The 23556-nt window shown below is 40.1% G+C and overlaps 1 protein-coding gene across 7 annotated transcripts in view; it reads right to left on the reverse strand.

The window, feature by feature from the left end:
• EPB41L3 (erythrocyte membrane protein band 4.1 like 3) overlaps nucleotides 1–23556 on the reverse strand; it is a 305002-nt gene that overhangs the window by 256379 nt on the left and 25067 nt on the right. The gene's annotated exons all lie outside the window — the stretch shown is intronic.

Raw genomic sequence — 23556 nt, forward strand, 5'->3', positions numbered from 1 at the left:
AACAACAAAAAACTATTGCTGGTAAGTCGATTCCAACTCATAGTGACCCTGTAGGACACAGTAGAACTGCTCCATAGAGTTCCCAAGGAGCACCGGTGGATTTGAACTGCCGACCTTTTGGTTAACAGCCGTAGCTCTTAACCACTACGCCACCAGGAATTCCTACTGATCTAAGGAACACAAATTAATATAATAAATCTAATGTTGGCAGGAGCTGCAAGGAGACACATAAATTCCTGTAAATGAGTGTGATAAACTTGGAAAGCAACCTTGCAATAGTCGACAGGAGTCATAATGCTGATCACAGCCTGGGACCTTGCAATTCCAATTTTAGAATCAGTACCCTCAAGATACAACTCAAAAGGAGAAAAAATTATGTGTACAAAGATGTTTTTTAATACGCTTTTTGACATGGTCATTTTTCAATTATAAATGAGTAGGCAAAGAAACGTCTGTTATTGACATAAAATAAAAAAGCATTTCAATTTGAAATATGCAAACAATATACATCCTGGAAAAGAACATATAAAGCAATTTTGAGTGGAAAAGTAGAAATAAAATAATAGATTCATTCATTTAGTCTATAAATATTTGTTAGGTGCTTACTATTTTCTCACATCCATGCTCATTTTTCCAATGAGAAAAGAAAAGCCCTGAGAGGCTGAGTACATTGCCATAGGCCACAAAAGTTTTAGTGGTGAGCAAAGATTAGGAGTCTGAAACCAATACCAAGTCTCAAAGAGACTGTCTCACTGTTACAATTAAAGCACTAGGTTCCTGTTTCTATAGGCTTTGTAACTAGCTGAAAAAAATATATATTTTAGATCAAAGCTTTACGAGTTACAGAGTAGAATTCATTAACAAAGATGACAATTTTACTTTTTGAAGAAAATGAAGGATAGAGGCCAATTATTATAAGACATGCTTCTAGGTACTCAAGTATTTATGACTTACTTCTTAGCTCAATTAAAAAAAAAAATTTGATCACTCTGTAGACAAGGAAGTGCTTTAATTTCAGAACTGGATATTTAAATACCTGTGCTATATTGCACTTAGAGGGATGTACACACCATGTTCCCGTAAATAATTAAATGAGTAGGCTGATGATAAAAAAAAATTTTTTTTTTAACTAGGGGTTTATTAGAGCTAAAGATATAAAAAGATTTGATCATAACTTTCTCTTTCCATAGAGAATTTTAAGTTTATGATATCAACTCATTATACAGTGTGCTTTTATAAATAATAATTAACCATTCAAATATCAGCAATCCACATCAGCTTCTTTCCCTATCAATCAGTGCACCCCCCACAAGCCAGGCCCCCCCCCAAAAAAAATTACTACAAAATTGAGTGTACTCTTTATTCTTTTGTAAAAGATTCGTAAGGGTGGGGTTTGGTTTACAATAACATATACTGTTCTTTATATCTTACTCAAAGTGATGATGAATCGACAATTTAAAAACAGCTATGAAGCATTTAATTAATCTTTTTTTGATCATGTAGCTGTAAAAATATGAAGGTATAGACCACCATATTTAATTACGTTTAGGTGATTCTTTAGCCTGTGTAGTCTCGACTCAATACAGGTAGGAAAACAATAGCAAAAACAAAAACTCTGTATTCTGTATTCTCAGTGGTTTGGCAGTTATGATGTAGTTGGCAGTCATATGATGTTACAATCACTTCTGTGATAAGATTTGATATAATGTGATCACCTCCATGATGGGTTTTGCTGTGAGTAGCCAAGCAGCTGAAAGGGAGTTTCCTTGGGGGTGTGACCCATACTAAAAATAAGTGATCACTTTGGCAAGGCTCGTGGGCTTTTGCTCGTTCTGGATCCTGTCCATCTGAGCTCTGGTTCTTAGGACTTGAGCTAGCAGCTTACCTGCGATCTTGCCTGCCAATCTTGGAATTCATCAATCTTCACAGTCTGTGAGTAACAGCCCTGCTCTCCGACCTGTTGATCTTGGGTTTGCCAGCCCCTACCGCTACATGAATCAGGAGAAGCCTCTGTACTGAACCACGGACTTGGGATGTTTCAGCCTCTACAGGCATGTGAGCCACTTCCTTAATACAAATCTCTCTATATACATTTATACAATTTACCTGTTTTCTTCTCTAAAGAACCCAGACTAAGACATGTACTATCCAGACTTCTCATATCTGTGTTTTAGTTACTAAGTTCCCAAATTGTAAATTTTGTCGATATTTCCCTCGAACATCTTGAAGAAAAAAGTAAATTCCTTCTCTTTTTTGGACACTGCTGCTCTAAGTGAGGACTTCTGCCAGGAGAGCCACTCTCCAATGCTTCAGAGATAATAACCAGATTCACAGCTGGTGGCACAGTGATCGAGGTAAAACACAGAGATCTTTCGATTATTTCTACTTCTGTTTGTTAGAATGTTCTTCTTCCATCATTATTTAGTAAAGTCAAATGCATATTGTCCTCCAAAGAATAGACATTGATTTGAGCCTTAAAAATACCGATGCCAAGAAAGAACAAAGCAGGAGGCCGCACTCAGCCACAGTAGTCAAAACAGCCTGGCACTGGTACAACAACAGATACATAGACCAATAGAACAGAATTGAGAATTCAGACATAAATCCATCTACATATGAGCAGCTGATATTTGACAAAGGCCCAAAGTCAGTTAAATGGGGGAAAAGACAGTCTCTTTAACAAATGGTGCTGGCATAACTGGATATTCAACTGCAAAAAAATGAAACAAGACCCATACCTCATACCATGCACAAAAACGAACTCAAAATGGATCAAAGACCTAAATATAAAATCTAAAATGATAAAGATCATGGAAGAAAAAGTAGGGACAACGTTAGGAGCCCTAATACATGGCATAAACAGTATACGAAACATTACTAACAATGCAAAAGAAAAACTAGATAACTGGGAACTCCTAAAAATCAAATACCTATGCTCATCCAGAGACTTCACCAAAAGAGTAAAAAGATTAGCTACAGACTGAGAAAAAGTTTTTAGCTATGACATTTCTCATCAGTATCTGATCTCTAAAATCTACATGACACTGCAAAAACTCAACTACAAAAAGACAAATAACCCAACTCAAAAATGGGCTAAGGATATGAACAGGCACTTCACTAAAGAAGACATTCAGGTAGCTAACAGATACATGAGGAAATGCTCATGATCATTAGCCATTAGAGAAATGCAAATCAAAACTACAATGAGATTCCATCTCACTCCAACAAGGCTGGCATTAATCCAAAAAAACACAAAATAATAAATGTTGGAGAGGTTGTGGAGAGACTGGAACACTTATACACTACTGGTGGGAATGTAAAATGGTACGACCACTTTGGAAATCAATTTGGCACTTCCTTAAAAAGCTAGAAATAGAACTACCATACGATCCAGCAATCCCACTCCTTGGAATATACCCTAGAGAAATAAGAGCAATCACACAAACAGATATATGCACACCCGTGTTCACTGCAGCACTGTTTACAATAGCAAAAAGATGGAAGCAACCAAGGTGCCCATCAATGGATGAATGGATAAATAAATTACAGTATATTCACACAATGGAATATTATGCATCAATAAAGAACAATGATGAATCTGTGAAACATTTCATAACATGGAGGAATCTGGAAGGCATTATGCTGAGTGAAATTAGTCAGTTGTAAAAGGACAAATATTGTACAAGACCACTATTATAAGAACTCAAAAAATAGTTTAAACAGAGAAGAAAATATTCTCTGATGGTTATGAGAGTGGGGAGGGAGGGAAGGAGAGGAGTATTCACTAATTAGATAGTAGAAAAGAACTACTTTAGGTGAACGGAAAAACAACACACAATACAGGCGAGGTCAACACAACTGGACTAAAGAAAAAGCAAAGAAGTTTCCTGAATAAACTGAACTCTTCGAAGGCCAGCATAGGGGGGGTGGGGGTTTGGGGACCATGGTTTCAGGGGACATCTAAGTCAACTGGCATAATAAAATCTAACAAGAAAACATTCTGCACCCCACTTTGGAGAGTGGCGTCTGGGGTCTTAAACTCTAACAAGCTGCCATCTAAGATGCATCAATTGGTCTCAGCCCACCTGGAGCAAAGGAAAATGAAGAACATCAAAGACACAAGGTAATTATGAGCCCAAGAGACAAAAAGGGCCACATAAACCAGACACTACAACAGCCTGAGACCAGAAGAACTAGATGGTGCGTGGCTACAACTGATGACTGCCCTGGCAGGGGAACACAACAGAGAACCCCTGAGGGAGCAGAAGAACGTGGGATGCAGACCTCGAATTCTCGTAAAAAGTCCGGACTTAACGGTCTGACTGAGACTAGAAGGACCCCGGAGGCCATGGTCCCCAGACCTTCTGTTAGCCCAAGACAGAAACCATTCCCAAAGCCAATTCTTCAGACAGGGATTGGACTACACACTATGGGATAGAAAATGATACTGGTGAGGAGTGAGCTTCTTGGATCAAGTAGACACATGAGACTATGTGGGCAGCTTCAGTCTGGATGGGAGATGAGAGGGCAGAGGGGCTCAGAAGCTGGCCTAATGGACATGAAAATAGAGTGGAAAGGAGTTTGTTGTCTCATTAGGGGAAGAGCAACTAGGAGTATATAAAAAAATAGCAAGGTGTATATAAATTTTTGTATGAGAGACTGAGTTGATTTGTAAACTTTCACTTAAAGCACAATAAAAATAAATAATACCAATGTCAAGGCCACATTGTTATGGGTTGTGGATTGAATTGTGTCCTCCAAAAAACTTATGTTGAAGTCCTAACACTTGTAAATATGACTCTCTTTTTTGGAAACAGGTGTTTCCTTTTGTTATGTTAATGAGGCCATGCTGGAGTAGGGAGGGTCTTAAGCCTAATCCTTTCTGACTGATGTCTTATAAAAGGGAGTACAGACAAGAAGAGAGATATACAGGGGGGAAGAGACCATGTACGGAACCTTCTACAAGCCAAGAAACTCCGGGGACTACCAACAAGGAAGGACACCCAGAGCTGACACCCTGATTTGGATTGCTAGCCTCTAAAACTGTGAGACAGCAAATTCCTTTTCATTAAAGCCTCCCACTAGGCAACTAAGAGACCCATCTCCAGAGATCCTGACTATTAATGGAGCCCAGGCAGCAGTATTTTTAACTCTCCAGTTGGCTGTAATGATGAGAACCACTAACAAAACTAGAATTTTTACTGTTTGTTTTTTTAGCACTGTCAAACATAGTTCCCACGCATAACTGATTTCCTACATTCTAAACATTTGTTGCCCACTTTCCTACATGGATGCCAATTCTTCATTTGGTAAGACCTTTTGATTACTTTTAATGCACACTAGGGTAGCTTATTGGACTTCTTATTCTTTTTGACCTAGTTTTTAGAGGTAGATAGGAAAACATCCTTTCTCCTAAGGCCTTGTAAAAATCATTGTAATAAAACTTTTAAAAAGATTATCATTTGTATTTTTCATAAAAGTTCGTTTATTTGGGGAGTAAGTTTAACACTGGTAATTTAACTTTTCATTGTCACCCTGAATTCTAATAGTAAAAAACTCAGTGCCGTGGAGTCGATTCTGACTCATAGCGACCCTATAGGACAGAGTAGAACTGCACCATAGAGTTTCCAAGGAGCGCCTGGCAGATTTGAACTGCCGACCCTTTAGTTAGCAGCTGCAGCACTTAACCACTATGCCACCAGGGTTTCTATATTACATATTTTCTACTGCGTCTCACCTACTTCGGACATGTTGTCAGGAGGGATCAGTCCCTGGAGAAGGACATCATGCTTGGCAAATTACAGGATCAGCGAAAAAGAGGAAGACCCTCAACCAGATAGATTGATACAGTGGCTGCAACAATGGGCTCAAGCATAACAATGATTGTGAGCATGGCACAGAACCGGGTAGTGTTTCGTTCTGTAGTACATAGGGTCTCTATGAGCCAGGGACTGACTTGACGGCACCTAACAACAACAACAACAACACCTTCATACTAGGCAATATTGTTATTTTCCTTCACTCAACTTTATAGATGGCCTTAAAAATTAGCTCTTTATATTGTTTTTCTCCTCACAGTGGGTTTATGCATTCTCTGTCAGCACTAAAGTCTTAATATAGTTTAGCAGTGAATGCTAAGGATGAAGAGTTGATCAGATCAGAAATACCTTCGAATAGCCCTATTTCTTCTAGAATTAAACAACCGAAAACTGATATTGAGCTCCATGACTGATTCTGAGGTCATCAAGACAAATTATTGTAATTATAGTTGAAAAGGTCTAGAAGATAAGTAGAAAATTATTTTTCTTAGAAGAATTAATTAAAATTTGGTTAGAAGACATATGAGCACCTATGAAATACATAAATGTAATCAGTTCACATTACCAGGAACCCTGGCGACACAGTGGTTAAGAGCTACGGCTGCTAAGCAAAAGGTCAGCAGTTCAAATCTACCAGCCTCTCCTTGGAAACCCTATAGGGCAATTCCATTCTGCCCTACAGAGTCGCCGTGAGTAGAAATTGGCTCGATAGCACACAACAATAACAACAACAGTCATTTCACACTAGGTATAAATAATAAGGCATCCCTGGTTGGTGAAAACATTTAACATGCTTGGTGCTAACCAAAAGGGTGGAGGTTCAAGTCTACCCAGAGGCACCTTGGAAGAAAGGCCTGGTGATCTAATTCTAAAAAATCAGACACTGAAAACCCTAGGCAGCACAGTTCTACTCTGACACACATGTGGGTTCCCATGAATCAGAATTGATTTGGCAGCAACTGGTATTAATAGTAAGTAACTTATTAGTTATTAGCTCTCTAAAACGACCCATCTTTTTGTTTCTTTAAAGTCAAAGTAAAAACATAGCTCAAAGTTACAGCTGGTCTGTTTAAGATCCAATACCCTCAGCTGGAAGAAATTTGTTTCCAAAAGAATCCTTGGTGCAAAAGCAGAGAAATGACAACTATGCACATTAGCAGAAGTACGGGAAGAAGAGGCTTCTACTTCATCTGCTTGTCAAGGTCAACATGTAGCCCCTAAAGAAAGCTTAAAGTGAGCTCCACGCTCCTCATGGAGACACCCCCCACCAGTCTGGACCAGGACCGGCCTCGCCTGTCCAGCCTTTGTTCACGCAGTCTTCTCAGCTGGGGACAGCTCCTCCACCCTCACCTCTACCTTGGGGCCGACCCCGAAGTCCAACTCATGTGCCATCTCTTCTTAGAACCCTCCACTCCAATACATGGCAGAAGGAATCTGTTGCTTATTTGGTACTCATCCTGTCCCCCTTTTGCAGGTACATTTATGTGAAAGCTCCAGCTACTAACCAAAAGGTTGGCAGCTCAAATCCACCAGCAACTCCTTGGAAATTCTATGGGGCAGTTCTACTCAGTCCTATAGGGTCACTATGAGTTGGAATTGATGGCAATGGGTTTTTTTGTTTTTGTTTTAATGTGTGTGTGCACGAAAGCTCACAGAGGGTAGGAGGTATCCCTCCACAGTAGCTAGAACATGCCTTTTCCTATCAGTGTTTGATAAATATCTGACAAACAAGTGAAAACTGGAGGAATTATAGGATGACACTCTGCTTCAAAATCCCTGGAAATGTGCTTATTTTCCTTAACCAAAATAAGAAAACCAGTTTACCAACTTTTTTCCTTAACCAGTTCACCAAAAAATTTTTAAATCAGACATTGTTAACTCATGGGGACCACGCGTGGGCATTAGGAAGTCTGAGAACCTCTTGAAATTATATCCAAAATTTAATGTATATTCCAGTTTGCATCCCTACCCCCACACCCCCCACACACTTTGGAGAATCTCTACAGCTTTAAGTCTTTAAGGTAACTTTAAAAGAAGGAATTAAATATCACTGCTCCAAATTTACTTTTGCACAATGAGGTAGAAGGGCTTCCTAGACGGTGAAACAATGAAATGAACCACCTCAGGCAATAACCATCTGTATTAGTTTCCTATGGCTGCTGTAACAAATTACCACAAGCTTAGTGGCTTAAACACGAATTTATTCTCTTACAGCTCTGGAGGTCAGTCTCTCTGGGCTAAACTCAAGGTGTTGGCAAGGCTGGTAGAGGCTCTAATGGAGAATCCATTTCCTTGCCTTTTCCAGCACCTAGAAGTTGCTCACATTCCTAGTGGCATAACTATGGTTGATGTCACCTAGTGTGGTAACTCACAGTGTCACACATCCCACCTTGCCCGCCCCCGCCGCTTACCCCCACTCTACCCTCAGCCAGAGAGGGCAGGGCCCGGCAGCGAACCCCTCCCCTGGTAGACTGAGTGGCCTGGCCCCCGCAGCTCCCCCAGCTCCTCCCCTCTCCCACTGGACAAGGCGGAGACCCTCCTCTCCACCCAATGGCAGGCACTGCAGCTGGCCTACAGGCACCCTGACTGGCAGGTGACGGGAGGGTGGATGGGGAGTTGGGAGGGTGATATGAGGAGTTACTGCACTGGGTGATAGGTGACACCAAACCTAGTGATGCCACTCCCTTGGTGGACCCTCACCCAGCAGCACTGGCCCACCCACCAGCTGCCACCACCACCACTGGGACACTGGGGTAATTTTGGTGTCACCTCCTCTGACAGTGTCAGGGAGTGAGGTCTATGCCCCCACACACACTCCCCCAGTGACGCCATTGCCTGACGCTTCCTCACATCACTCCAACCTCTTTTTTCACCATCACATCTCCTACTTTTTCCTTTGACTTTCTTGCTTCCCTTGCGTAAGGACTCCTGTTGTTACATTTGAGTAATCAACACCGGATAACCAGCGATAATCTCTCCCCAAGATCCTTAACTTACTCACATCTGCAAAGTCCTTCTTGCCGTATAATTTAACATTCACAGGTTCCAGGGATTTGGATATTTTGGGGGACCATTATTTAGCCTACCACATAACTCCAGAGAGTTTTGAAAGAACAGTTCTCTGTTCTGGTTGGTCCAGACAATCACTCACCGAGGGCTGAAACGAGCCACATCATTTCTTAGAATTATATAGCATTGAAGCTTGGGCCTCAGAGGTGATCGAGTCCAGTGGCTCTCAAATTTTAGCATCCACAGGATCATCTGGAGGGCTTATTAAAACACAGATTGCTGGGTCCCTCCCCTATAGTTTATGCTTCATCAGGTATGGATGAGTCCTGAGAATGCATTTCAACAAGTTTCCAGGTGACACTGATGGACCACACTTTGAGAATCACTGATCTAAACTTATTCCTTCATACACTAAATGAGTAGACTAAGACCTTCAGAAGCTGGATGCGACCAACCCAAAGTAACACAGCTAAGTAAAAGATCTGGGATCTAAGTAATCTCTGATTAGCAGAGTCCTTTTTTTTTCAGACAGGACACCTACAGTTTTTTGAAACTTGTAGATACCACTGCAAACACAAAAATGTGTCTCAGCCTGAGACATTCAAACTAGTTGGCAATCTCGGTTTTATCCCAAGCAGAGAATTGAGCAAGTGTTTTGCCTTTTTCCTTTTCTTCTCCTAAATGATAAATCTCTTGTGGCAGTTTTATTGCTGTGGCTAAAATGTTCTTTTAAAATAAAAACATTATGTCATCCTTCTGACAATAAGATTATTTCCATGGGGTCACTTTCTTAGTGTTCTAATAATGAGGTATTTTTTCTTAAACCTTTTGAAAACATTTCTTTAAAATTACTTTTTTAAAGAATATATTTTCCGGCAATATGAAATTTCCTCTTCTACTTCTCCCCACAAGCAAGCAAAGCTGTATATAAAAGCATAGTCTACAAGATTTGGCTTGGGATAAAGTTTCTTCACACACTTGTCTTGCCCCATCCCAGGCTACTAAGGGTCTACCTTTAGTATACTGTTTGTTCCTAACCTCCTGTCTTGAGGCCACCAGACTCTCCCCTAGCCCTCTCTGGTTTTAGCACCTTGGTCTTCCAGCTTCTCAGGTTCCTAACCCTTTATTCTGGACCTGTGTCATACATAACCTCTCTTCTGACTCAAAACACTCAAATTCATCTCCCAGTAATATGACATGGCTTCAGGAACCTCCCTTATGAACAGCCTCCATTGCCCTGCTTCATCTCCATCTCCAACTCTTGAGTGTCACATGTGAGGTCACAGTGCTGTTTACAAAGTGTAACAGAAGAGTGAGCAAGGCACATGCTACAAATGAAAGATGTTCTACTCAACATCACAATTTATTAAATGGCTAAAAACCATTTCTAAAACCTTCCCAGAATTTTTGTTTTTTTGTTTTACTAATCCCATGGTGCCCATTTCTTAGTGTTTACTTTAGAAAAAAAATCAGAATTATTCATTACACTTTAAACAATGAATTTCATATGAAATCTGAATATAAAATCCTACCTTTGTCATATTTTGCCCCGGTAATAACTACTATCACTGGTTCTCTAGAGTAGTGCATTTGGAATTTGGGGAGGTTGGGCAAATCAGGTTCATTCTGGAAGGGAAAGACATAACGCTCCGACAGACTAAGTAAGCCACATAATCTAGGCACGAGAAATAGGTCCTGCCTTGTCAACAGTACCCTGTCTTCCGCATAGTTTTACTCTTAGATGCCCCAGAGCTGGGTGCGACTTCATTTTCTCACTTGGGAAGCTGAACTTCCATCACCCAAGACCAGGGTGGCGGCAGCAGCCGTGGAAACAGCAGCTGCAGTGGCATGTCATCGCTGACGTCGCCACATGAAAGCACCACGTGTGATTTATGTTCCAGATCCTGCACGCACATTGCTTCGAATTTCTGCAACTGTCCTGCCAAGGTTAAGTGCCTACCAGGGCTCCGTGTCTGGAACAGGAAAGAGCTGAGATTTAAAACTAAGACTGAAGTCACAATTAGACCAGCAGTTCTCAAAGTGACATCTAGGAACCCCTGGTGGGGGGTGGGGGGAAGAGTCCTCAAAACCCTTTCATGGGTCGGCACATTCAAAACTACTTTCCTAATTAAGATGTTACTTGGCTTTTTCACTCTCATTTTCTTATGGGTGCGCCGAGTAGGAAAAGTACATTGATACAGTTTGAGATCCCACATTGCAACTAGCCTAAGAAACTACCACTTGTTGAGTTTTAATGCTGTATCAAAAAACATCCACGGTTATCTGAAAAGGCTATCACTCTTCTCTCTTCCAACTACATGTCTGTATAAAGCTAGATTTTCTTACTCTACTTCAACCAAAAGAACAAAACATGACAGGTTGAATGCAAAATCAGATATAAGCGTTCAGCTGTCTTCCATTCAGCCAGATACTAAAGAGATCTGAAAAACATAAAATAAGCCACCGTTCTCACCAAATTGTTTTAGAAAATATAATTTTTAAACAAAAACACATCATTTATGTTAACATATAATCGGTTTACAAACGCTATTTGTAAATGAATTACTAAACAAGAATTTTAAAATATTCTTAGTTTTCATTTTTAAACTGCTAAAAATTGATAGATATAACCTATCTGAACAAAAGCTCTCCGTGGATCCTCAATAATTCTTAAAAGCATAAAGAGGTATCAATCCCAAAAAGTTTCAGAGCTGCTGCTCTTAGCTAATACTCCTTGGATTTCCGGCATCACCTCTTTTTCAGAAGGAAGGTTCTCATCGCTGGAGAAGGAGAGATGAAAAAGAAGATGCCTTTGCCTTTAGAAATCCCAACTCCTTTCCAATTATTGTCTGTACCACATACCTAGCACTTAACTAATGCACAAAGGAACATATGATTTTAAAAAATATACCTTTGCTCAGTCTCTTCAAGTAAACTGAAATTTTCTTGAGTGCATGAATAGTACTAAATCCCATGGAATCTAATACTGTGGTGAAATGAGTTCCTTTATGTGGCCTTGGTTCTTTGGAAAAACAGCTTGAGAGATTTTTTTTTGCCCTAAGCCCTGAGGAGTTAACTTTGCCCTAGTTCTTTGAAGAAGCAACTTGGGGCAGGGGTAGGGGGACTCCCAGGCTGTTTTCTATCCCAGAGGGTTTGTTACTTTTGTTCAAGTTGGTTGACATTTCTTGGGTAAGCTGTAAACAACTTGAGGGTTTGATATCTTCTGTCTAGCCCTGGGCTGCAGTCTGCCCTGTGATTGGTCTATTTTATGCACCTTGTAGGCATTGGTCAGTTTACTATGCAAATTGAGTCACTTGCATCCCACCAAGGGGATTGGTCAGTTTGTGGCCCTGCTGGGAGGGCCATGCCTTAAAATTGACAAGGAGTTTGCCTTTATAAGCAGCCAACACCAGCAAGATTTTTAGAGACAAGAAGGTAGAAGAACCAGAGAGGCAGGAGATGGGGAACCTTCTGAAAGAGCTGTAATTTGAGTCAAGGGCTGTAACGTTGAAGATGGCAAGAGGCCCACAAAGAGTCATGCAGCAGAGCCAGTGATGACAGGCAAGTTTTACACAGGTTAGCAATGTGATGCATAAGAGAACACAGGTACTATGGAGAAACACAGACCCGAACTCAAATCATGATACAATCTGGATAAATTATTTGATTTCTCTAAGCCACAGTTTCCTCGTCTGCAAAACATATCTCGGAGTCCCTAATTCACAGGGTGTTAGGACAACTCATATATGTACAACACCTGTCACACAGTAAGCAAACAAGAACTATTACCGTATTTTTATGCAAATGACAATGCATTCTATATTTGTTTGCCAACTGTACCCTCCTCACTCCGAGGTATTTTAATAAGTATGCAATACTAACTTCTTTTACAGCAACGTATAAAAAAAAATTGCCATAGGGCACTTAAGAAAATACCTGGGGGGGGGGAGGGCACAGCTGGCAAACAAACATAGAATGCATGTGTTATCTTTGTAAAAATACAGTGCTGCCATTGAGACAACAATGGGCCAATTCTAGGGCAAACTCTGTACATCAGAAAATCCAAAAATTTTGGGGGGACTCTTTTTTCAAGTAAGCTCTCAACTTTGTGCACCACTTGGCTATTGATGTCATCATCATGTTGGGTCATTTGCCTGTATGAGTCAACTTCAGTCTAGTATTCAGTCCTTTAGAGACGTATATACATTTTCTTGGAACTCAATGGCGAGAGAGATAAACCCTGAAAATTTCCCTCTTCAAGGAAAAAAAAAAGAAAGAAATTGAATATCACCTATAGCTATATTTTCAAACTGGCAAAAAATTAAATTATTAACTGTAGTACAACTCCACTTAGTGGTTGCTAAGTAAAAAATCTGAATCTTAAAGCTAGGTACAAATATCAAAATTTTTCAAAATGTAATTAGATGACTTATGAAAACTATGTAATAAAAATGTCAATCTAAAATGTAAGCCCCTGTTCACAAAAACAAACAAATGAACAAAAACCCATACTTTCAGGCTGTCACTTTAAGTTTATTAACTACTAAGATATCCCAAATTGTTTTATGTAAGATTTTTACCTTGTTATAACCCCAGAAAATTGTATCTAAATCCATTCAGCATTGCCAAAAAGTGGTATTTAAAACCTAAAACTGTATTTGGACATATAAGTAATTAATTTTGCCTTTAAAAAAATATTCAGAAAGAAGAATTTGCGGAGAAATACGAGAATGAAAAAGAACATTTTTATATCCCCAAATTACATGACCGGTCTGAACCGTAAAATCACTTTATGAAATACCAATGTTTTTTGTCTTATATCCTTACCGTAAAGGAGTACACACAGCTAAGTTTTGTCCTTTTCTTAGACTCACACTATTTTTTTTTAACCTAAAACTTACACTAGGTGGAGCCCCTTTCCCAAGATTTGGAGTGATTAAAAAAAGAAAGAAAAAACTAACAATTAAAAAGCAAAACCAGAAAGGCACTCATATTCTTTCATCTTTAAAATGTATCCTTAAAATCTACAGTGCCATCAAGAAAAAAAATTTCTTTCTAATCATTGAAATGAATACTATCCATTAAAATTTACCCCCCAGAAGCACTAGCGGCAAAGGAGCTACTACCTAGTCAGGAGTCTAAATTCCAAAGCAAACATTACATTTCCTTTGGAGAGAAGGTGCAGAGAGCAGGGGGGATAAAATCTTTCCTGGGTACTTGTAAAATAGTTTCACAATGTAAGTCCTGTCACCTGTCTCAAGTGGGCAGTGTACTCAGATTATTAACCACATTCCAGTTAGAGATACATTGTTATAAAAACAAAAAAGCCTTTTAAAAACTATCTGCGCACTGGAAATGCAGAACATCCAAAAGACATTCAAACCTGGGAATTGTACAGGATGTGGAAATAGAGGAGACCCTTCATCAGGCATTCGGGGCTGTCTGATGAGGGTGGGGCTCCTGAGCCGCAGAAACCCCGAATTCAATTATGGGTAAGAAGGACTTGTAGTTAAAAATAGGCTCTAACTGTACTGTCAGCCCCACAGTGGACTCTAGCTAGAAAAGCAGATAAGACTTCTGAGATAACACCACCAAACTCAGGATCACGCACTGCTGCATGATAAAACCGCCATTATCTCGCTACCACTGGGCTGAGCTGCTCTCTGTGCTATCTCAGGACTTGCTTTCAAATCAACCTGCTCAAAATGCAAAGAACAGAGCAGCAGCCAGGACTCTTTCACTGATACAGTCTACGTATATTTGTCAGTTTACCAGGCAATAAAATTTTGAGGTCTTTTTTTTTTTTCTTTCAGATTGATACAAAATCCTGGCAAGACAGTTCTGCTGACAGCTGGACTATGTGGCAGAGTAACCTTTGGACAAGTATGAATCATTGACCTCACATAACTTTTTTTCCCAGAAAGTCCAAGGAACTGGTTTTGTCAGGGTCAGATGAGCACAAAGGCAGTTAGAACTATCCCAAGAATCCAACTCCACATACAATTAGGGGTTTATTATCAGTTAAACCAAATCAATTATAAAAAACAAATTCTCTCTTATGTTCACCTCATGTTTCATATACATTCTGAATTTTTTTCCTTTGCAAATTAATTACTAAATCCAAATTATTACTCTGAGGCCTAGTGATCTACCTCTGAAAAACTGGCAATTGAAAACTGTATGGCGCACAGTGCCGCTCTGGTACACACAGGGTTGCCATGAGTTGGAATCGAATCAACAACTGGTTTTGTTTATTTGACCATACACGGTTTATAGACTCAAAACTAATAGACATAAATAAGAATAGCACTTACAAATGGATAATCTTCTTTGATGACAGAGGTGATTTTTTAAAAAAGAAGAGAAATTGGTATCTAGGACTTGTGGCTTTGAGCTCTCAGGCCACTTAGTGGCTAAAATAAAGATTGCATGATTGAACAAGCCATTTGACATAGATAGCCTTTTTCAATATCTTTAAAACTGAGAGAACCCTTCATGTAAAATTCGTCATTAAACTTTGTATATCTCCATACCAAGTTCTCAGAGTGACGATACAGTAGTTTGACGTTTTGCTTTAAAATTCAATGGAATTTTACCAGTTCGTTTTTCAAAGGGGGGCTGGGGAACAGCATGTCCTGTAGGACAGAACATACTCACTAACGCGTTTCCCCCTGCTAGTATCGTACCGTTATTCAAAATAAGGTAACGGATCAGGAAAAGTAAAGCTCATACTCAAGTTGTTTCTCTAAGAATACAGGCTAGCCAAACCCTCTCATGTCCACTTCTAGCACCCTATATGAGAGGTCATGTGAAATCCAGTCAGAAGGATCAATATGGACTTAACAGATCTACTGTCTTTCTGGCCTCCTCTCTTTACCTCTAATGTAACAGCTTCAGAATAGCCAGGGGAGGAGTGTGGGTAACTGACCTTTTAATTGTTTAAATATAGCACTCTAGAGCTGACAGGAAAATGGTTGATAAAGAAAGCTACAATAAAAATAGATTTTAGAATAAATTCCTTTGGCTAATAATCTCGTTCTTTATATGCCAGGGAGAAAAAAAAAAAAAAAAAAAACTTGATGAACCAATTGCTTTTCATTCTGCTGACTCTCAGTATTGGTCTTAAGGGCAATTTCTTTTTAAGGAAAATAATATTTAACTACTTCCTTAGCATCAACACTGCCTCATAAGCATAATCTAGAGCTTTGCTGTTGTAATTCAGTGTGCGTCCTTTTTTTCCCTCTTTTTACTAACCCTCTGCGATAGACATCAGCACTCTCATCATCTTGGCAATTAAGGATGATGTAGGAGAAGCAAGACTTGTATACACATAAAAAAAAAATTTTTTTTTTTTTTATAGACGTCATTAAAAGAAAGGGAGAGCCCTCTGTGAGTGGAAGGAAAGCCAGCAAAAGCACTTTCCCTCCCACACAGTGGAAATCACCAGAGATACATCTAACCTGCACCTGAGTCCTGAGCGGGGGAGGCCCCTTGTGTGCCTGGGGAGGTGATCATAAACAACACCAACGCAAAGCCTGTACAGGACTGTAGATCCAGCCCTAGAACTGAAACATAGTCCCCTACAGGAACCAAACCTCAGAGTTACCAGGGGCATTTATTTTAGACTCTGGGAGTGGAATAAAGAAGGAAGAGTTATGATTCTGATTTCAACGGCAACTGTAGGCTTTGATCGACATGCATCTCCTTCCAGTCCAACAGTGTCAGTGATTGCAGAAACTATAAAAGTTGAATGAGATATTATTTTGGGCAGAAAATAAAAGCTAATATTTCCTGGAAGCATCAAACTCAAGTCTCTGGAGGTTCAGTGCTCAGCTCATACGACATCTTATCCCAAAGATATTCACACTCACACTCACACATACCCTTCCTCTCTGCCAAGTCTCACTTAATGTATGTCTTCTGGTACACTGTGCTTGTACTAGTATTAGGATCATTTTGTTCTTCTTTGTATTATGATCAATTGTTTAAATGCCCGTTATCTATCAATAATTTGAAATCTCCTTGATGTTTGACTAATTTTTTTAGTCCCAAGCCTGCTACTGTTTTCTGTGTACATTTTGAGTATTCAGTAAATGTTTGTAGAATGAGTAGCAGAAGTTTGATATTTACAACTCTAAAAAAAACAATGCCTTTGCTGCTCTTATGGTTGAAAGTCGTAAACTTAAATCATATATTCTAATTTGGAGAGAAACTCATTTTATTTAAAACCACTTGTATTAATAGAGTAGAGAGAAATTGCCCAAGTGTTTCCTTTCCTCCTTTTACCCCCAATTTCCCAAAGTCATTGTCATTATGCTCTTCTTCTGTTATTTTCACAATAAGTTAGGTGCCTATACAGTAGACACCATGACGTACTGGCCAGACTCCCTTACAGAAACAAAGGATTTATAAGCATCCAGCTGCTAGAAGTGCTGCCAAAAGACAGCCCTCAGCTGTCAGCCCTCTCTGGGGGATTGCCTCCACAGAAGAAAACTGCCTCACCCAGGTCACCCCTCCTTTCAGGGGCAGACACAACCAAACCGACCAGTCTGTGTGGAGTGAAAATGCTTGGGCTCCTTTGATCTCATTAGAGACAGCCTGGAGGCTGTCCCAGCTCTAGAGCTCCCCATGGGTTAGACTGAGGCCTTTGTTGAGACTGCAGGACAGCCGAACTTCTCTTTCTGCCCAACCCTGCTTTCTGCTATAGGTGTTGGTCCCAAGAGCTCTCCCTAATAAACATCTTGGCTGTCAACCTCCATTTCATAGTCTGCTTCTCAAGAAACACAACCTGTGATGGTCTACCAAAATTTTGGTGTTAGGGATACAGAAAGATCTGTCTTTCTGTAAGGTCCCAATTCTTTCAGGTCTTTGGAAAGACTGGGGGAGATCTATAGGTAAATCCAATCGCTCCCCTACAAGATGGAAAGTTGTAAGAGAGAGGTACACACAGAATCCTCTAAGAATCTGAAGAATTCTGAAACCCAGTCGGGGTGGGGGTAGAGAAAGGTTATCAGAATATGCTTCTTGTAGGAGCTGTCTGTAAAACACAAGCAGGAGATACCTTGATGAAGGTAAGGTAAGGAGCTGGAGGCAGAAGAAACAGGATGAGAAAAATCACAGATACATCAGGTGCCTGGGACAATAAAGGAAGGACCCACAAACAGGTAGAGCTGGAGCAACAAGTGACAAAAGTGGAAAAGGCAGAGAACTCTGGGGGCAGGGACAGGATCCTGGAAACACTTGTGGGCCACCCCAAGGAGCGTGGCTCTCAACCTTCTTTTTTTAGATTGAGATAGAGCACAGATGACTTTTCCACGCAGCATACACTTCCAGAATTTTCTCTGGGAAAATAAAGCAACGAGCAACACAGAAATTTTGAGAGGGCAGGTGTAGTACTCCTAACACCTTTATATAAACATCTCAGGAATGACATCATCTACTTTTCATGAAATCAGTCATTTTATAAGAAAATAGGGCGCACAATCAGATTTTTCAAAACATCCTGTTTTATTTTGAAAAAAAAAGAATCTTGCTTCCCCCCCCTCCCCAGGCCTCTGCTATATAAAAGGTAACATTAAAAAGGTAAATAAATTGAACAGGACTTACAGTAATTGAAACCAAGGAAATTTACTGATTTTAACCTTTGATTCATATGACTTATCTTCTTGCAAGTTTTACTTGACTGCTTACTTGGTAGTCATAGCTATTGTCATTATGGGTAAGAATGTTCACAGCATCATCATGTACAATACAAATGTTGGAGCTTTCTTCATTTATCCTTCCATTCCTTCTCACTTAGAAATTATCCATGAGTAAAACTACCTAGACAAAAGTTAAAAGCTATAAAAGCACAACTTGCAGTACGACAGGAGATCTTGATAACCAGAACTATTAGCCAGGAACCACAGCGCAGCCAGCTGTACACATCCCAGGACCTAGCTAGCCGTAGCACGGTTTCCCTCTCCCACTGGAGAAGTCATACAGGAATAAAAACAAGTTTAAACAATGTTGCTATGGGGACAAATCCCATCTATTTCTCTTAAAAAAAATTTATAAGCATTAATATTTTATTACTAGTAAACACATGATAGCCCACACAAATGATCATTTCTCACCAGGCTGTTGCTGTACCCTGGTAGAGAAGCACTATTGGAAGGAATATGGAGTCACTGGGGTATTTCAAGCAAGAGAGGGGCACAGTTAGATTTATAGTCTGGTGCCAGGTGGAGGATGAAATGAAAACCCAAAGAAGGGTTTGGGAAGCTGTTGAAAAATCCATGTAAGATATGAGGAGAATCTGTACACAATTTTTTTCCTAGTTGCCATGTAGTTAATTCTGACTCATGGCAGCCCCGTGTGTGTCAGAGCAGAAGTGGATTTCATAGGGTTTTCAATGGTTAATGTTTTGCAAGTAGATTGCTGGGCATTTCTTCTGAGGTGCCTCTGGGTAGGCTCAAACCTCCAACCTTTCAGTAAGCAGCAGATTGCATTAACCGTTTGCACCACTGAGGGACTCCTACACACACTGGGTGACTGGAAATACCCGCATTCCGGCTGAACATGCACATCACATGGTTCCGTTAATTCCTACACTTGTCAATGGAGTTCCTTGAGAAATTCAAGCAAGGCCAGCTGTCTGACCAAGACAGCTTTCTGCTTTTCATGTCTCTCTGATTTTGATCAGGACCTTTTGACTCTGACTAATAAAGCAGAAAATTGGCTATTAAAGATCTAGAAGCCCTAACACTCAATAACAAGAGTCAAAAACCCATATGGAAATCTGTAGGTACGGTTTGTCTGAATTTAGAAAAAACTTACATTTTATCCAACTCTTCTACTACTAATTCTATTAAAATACCTGATTATACTGTCAGATGCCAAGGTATCAACTTATCTAGAAGCATAAATCACTTTAGTAGAATGAACCCCCCAATTAACATGTCTTTTCCTGACATCTCTCTCCTGTCACCACCCCCTGCCACTATTGGATGGTCACTCTTGACTTGTGAAAGAACTTTACATAATGACCAGATACAAGACAAATTTATATGTCCATAGTGAAGTATTATTGTCTGGGATACACCAAAATTCCATCTTTGAAGATGCAGAAAAGTCAAAAATTACATTAAACTGGTTAAAAGGAAGTATGTCTCGTGAGGATCATTAAGATAGAAAACCATTGCTGAATACGACTCTACAGTCAGACTGCCTGAGTTAAACCAGACCTATCAACATACCACTTTGTGGCCTTCAGCAGGTTAAGCTGTATCTCAGTTTGCTCATCCTTAAAGTTGTCGTCAGCTGCCCTTGACTCCACCCTGACTTGTGGCAACTCCACACACAATGGGATCAGACTGTTGTGCTCCACAGAGTTTGCATTGGCTGATTTTCAGAAGATCAACAGACCTTTCTTCCTAATCAGTCTTAGTCTGGAAGCTCCACCGAAATCTGTTCAACATCATAGCAACGCGCAAATCTCCACTGACAGATGGCTAGTGGCTACACATGATGTACTATCCAGGAACTGAACCCAGGGCTTCCTCATGGGAGGTGAGAATTCTACCACTGAGCCATCATTGCCTCATTGTACAAACTGTTGTTGTTAGGTGCCGTCGAGTTGGTTCCGACTCATAGTGACCCCATGCACAGCAGAATGAAACACTGCCCGGTCCTGCACCATCCTTACAACAGTTGTTATGCTTGAGCTCATTGTTGCAGCCACTGTGTCAATCCACCTCCTTGAGGGTCTTCTTCTTCTCCGCTGACCCTGTACTCTGTCAAGCATGATGTCCTTCTCCAGGGACTGATCCCTTCTGACGACATGTCCAAAGTATGTAAGACGAAGTCTCTACATCCTTGCCTCTAAGGAGCATTCTGGCCGCACTTCTTCCAAGACAGATTTGTTCGTTCTTCTGGCACTCAATGGTATATTCAATATTCTTCTCCAATACCACAATTCAAAGGTGTCAACTCTTCTTCAGTCTTTCTTACTCATTGTCCAGCTTTCACATGCATATGATGTGATTGAAAATACCGTGGCTTGGGTCAGGAGCACCTTAGTCTTCAGGGTGACATCTTTGCTCTTCAACACTTTGAAGAGGTCCTTTGCAGCAGATTTACCCAATGCAGTGCGTCTTTTGATTTCTTGACTGCTGCTTCCATGGCTGTTGATTGTGGATCCAAATTAAATGAAATCCTTGACAACTTCAATCTTTTCTCCGTTTATCATGATGTTGCTCATTGGTCCAGTTCTGAGGATTTTTGTTTTCTTTATGTTGAGGTGTAATCCATACTGAAGGCTGTGGTCTTTAATCTTCATTAGTAAGTGCTTCAAGCCCTCTTCACTTTCAACAAGCAAGGTTGTGTCATCTGCAAAACGCAGGTTGTTAATGAGTCTTCCTCCAATCCTGATGCCCTGTTCATCTTCATACAGTCCAGCTTCTCATATTATTTGTTCAGCATACAGATTAAATAGGTATGATGAAAGAATACAACCCTGACGCACACCTTTCCCGACTCTAAACCAATCAGTATCCCCTTGATCTGTCCGAATAACTGTCTCTTGATCTATGTAAAGATTCCTCATGGGCACAATTAAGTGTTCTGGAATTCCCATTCTTTGCAGTGTTATCCATAGTTTGTTATGATCTACACAGTCGAATGCCTTTGCATAGTCAATAAAACACAGGTAGACATCCTTCTGGTATTCTCTGCTTTCAGCCAGGATCCATCTGACATCAGCAATGATATCCCTGGTTCCATGTCCTCTTCTGAAACCTACCTAAACTTCTGGCAGTTCCCTGTCAATATACTGCTGCAGCCTTTTTTGAATGATTTTCAGCAAAATTTTGCTTGTGTGTGATATTGATGATATTGTTCTATAATTTCCACATTCAGTTGGATCACCTTTCTTGGGAATAGGCATAAATATGGATCTCTTCCAGTCAGTTGGCCAGGAAGCTCTCTTCCATATTTCTTGGCATAGATGAGTGAGCACCTCCAGCGCTGCATCTGTTTGTTGAAACATCTCAATCGATATTCCATCAATTCCTGGAGCTTTGTTTTTCGCCAATGCCTTCAGAGTAGCTTGGACTTCTTCCTTCAGTACCATCGGTGCCTGATCATATGCCACCTCTTGAAATGGTTGAATATCGACTAATTCTTTTTGGTATAATGACTCTGTGTATTCCTTCCATCTTTTTTTTTTTATGCTTCCTGGATCATTTAATATTTTCCCCATGGAATCCTTCACTATTGCAACTCGAGGCTTGAATTTTTCCTACAAATTAGATGGTACAAAATTCCTGTATCTTGAGGTTATTAATGATAATTAAATGAGACTCATGTAAAGTCCATAAACCAGCACCTGATAGAGACTGAGTGATGAAGATGATGGCGAACGTGAAGGTGACGGTAATTCTGCAGTTCTGCACACCACAGAAACTGAACCAGGTCAATACGATGAATCTACCAGCTTGTTTTTAGAAAAAAAGTACTGGCCAAACCAGTAACTATTTAGGCTGCACAGCCAGCTTCCCCCAACCCACCACCCAAAAATGAAACAAAACCAAACAAATAAAAAAAGCAAATAACCCCCAAATCAAAAGACTCCTCAATAGCAGGCGGCCATAGAAAGAGAGGGGGCGGAGAGCTGGTGGGAAGACACACTGACCCAGACACAAGGTTGCCTGGGAAGTAGTAGTAAACATCTTTGTTTGCACTTTCCTATTTTTAGGATCAGAGGTTTCTGAAGATTTCCTGAGCACCTCACAAATAAAGTGTTACCTTCAGAAGATTTCCTAGGTCCCAGGCAGAAAGAAGATTCACAAAACTCGGCTCATGATCAGTTTTAAAAATTAGGTTCTGGTTACCGATTCTTACTGGAAGAGAAACTGAGATTTCAGGATGACCGTGCAGTTGGTCATCATTCATAAGGAGGGAGAAGAAAAGACCTGAAGGAGCACAGAGGAAAACACTCAACCTGAATCCAGAAAGGAAATTTTATATGTGGAACTGATGAATCATAACATAACCCAATAGGCAAAACAGCTAATTAGGTGGTAATTGTGTCAAATCAACAACTCACAGCTCAACAGATTAAACTCAAATGACACACATTCCTAAGGATATTTATGGGTAACTAAATCATCTAAGATAAAGACTCTCTAATCACTTACACCAGAGTAGAAAATCGCACAAACATCAATGCCAAATTTCATGCTAATATTCAATACAATTTTAGAAATTTCAAAAATAACTGAGGACAACAACAAATGTCTTTGCTTCCAGCAAGTGAAATCCCGCCATCTCAGCCTGCTAAGACAGTGACACGGTAGTTTGAAATGTATTGAGAAGAAGATTCAAGATAAAAGTGGAATTGATAATCGAAACACTGACTCTCTAAGGAAATATCTCGACCGATTTCTTTTTTTCCAGGAGTCAGCCATACTAAATACTTTAATAAAAGCATAAAAAGTATGGAACCAGTTCTTCTATAATATTATGCCATTCAACGGCTTTCCCCCACACTTGTTTCCCACATCCTCAGGAGCCAGAAAAAAAATGTATTTAAAAGTATATATTTTTTGTAGTCAAAGGCTGCCTGTTATCCAGCCTCCTTTTTCCACAGCAAGGATTCCACCAGCAGAAGTACAACCTTCTTTCCCAAGCCTGAACCTTCACGCAGAATGCAAAAGCACAGGACATCATAATTGGTCAGTTTCAGAAA

This window comes from Elephas maximus, chromosome 11 (genome assembly GCF_024166365.1).
Source record: "Elephas maximus indicus isolate mEleMax1 chromosome 11, mEleMax1 primary haplotype, whole genome shotgun sequence".
NCBI lineage: Eukaryota > Metazoa > Chordata > Mammalia > Proboscidea > Elephantidae > Elephas > Elephas maximus.